Genomic DNA, 1,017 nt, shown 5'->3' with positions numbered 1-1,017 from the left:
ACACTGTCTCTCGGTACCGGGCGGGAGAGTGGTCTCCCCCCTGTCTTTGCTCACCTCGGTACCAGGTGGGAGAGTGGTCTCCCCCCCTGTCTTTGCTCACCTCGGTACCCGGTGGGCGAGTGGTCTCCCCCCTGTCTTCTTTGCTCACCTCGGCACACGGTGGGAGTTTCTCTGGGTCTCGCTCTCCCCTGGCTCCTCCCACTCTCTCGGTGCCGGCCTCTCTGTTTCTCCCTCGGCCGCTCCCTCAGCATTTCTCCAAGTAATGGGACTGTGGGAGACTACTTTTTCTTGGGTCTTGAATATGTATGATACAACCCCCCGCCCCCAAACACACACACACACTCCCCTTAGTTCTGAGTGATACCTCCTCACCTGAAATGGTTGATCTCTGAGGTTTGGAGGCACCATGTGAGTGTGCAGTGCCTTGAAGCCCGCAGGACAAAAGGGGGTGGTGATGGACGGAGCATCTGCATCAATCAAACACTCACACCCAGTCAAAAGATCTGGGTTTAATCCATCACCGTTCTTTAGCCCACTCTGCCAGCCCAGTTCTGATATGGCTATATGCAAATCAGTCTGACCCTGTGCCTCATGGGAACAGTCCAGCCCGAACTGCCAAGCCATGTCTTCCCTGGACCGGAAACAAGCTTCCGAGGACCGGTTTCTGGCATTCCAGCCGTCTTCAGCCTGGCTTGCTTGAATCCAGTGGCAAAGTGAGCAAGGGACTCATGTCCAAGCATACCCTGCCACACTTATGGCGGCCAAAAGCGGTACAAAAGGGGGTGGTGATGGACGGAGCATCTGAATCAATCAAACACTCACACCCAGTCAAAAGATCTGGGTTTAATCCATCACCGTTCTTTAGCCCACTCTGTCACCCCAGTTCAGACATGGCTATATGCAAATCAGTCTGACCCTGTGCCTCATGGGAACAGTCCAGCCCGAACTGCCAAACCATGTCTTCCCTGGACCGGAAACAAGCTTCCGAGGACCGGTTTCTGGCATTCCAGCCGTCTT

Source organism: Lissotriton vulgaris, unplaced genomic scaffold (genome assembly GCF_964263255.1).
Source record: "Lissotriton vulgaris unplaced genomic scaffold, aLisVul1.2 SCAFFOLD_950, whole genome shotgun sequence".
Taxonomy (NCBI): Eukaryota; Metazoa; Chordata; class Amphibia; order Caudata; family Salamandridae; genus Lissotriton; species Lissotriton vulgaris.
Note: the sequence above shows the minus strand (reverse complement) of the source record.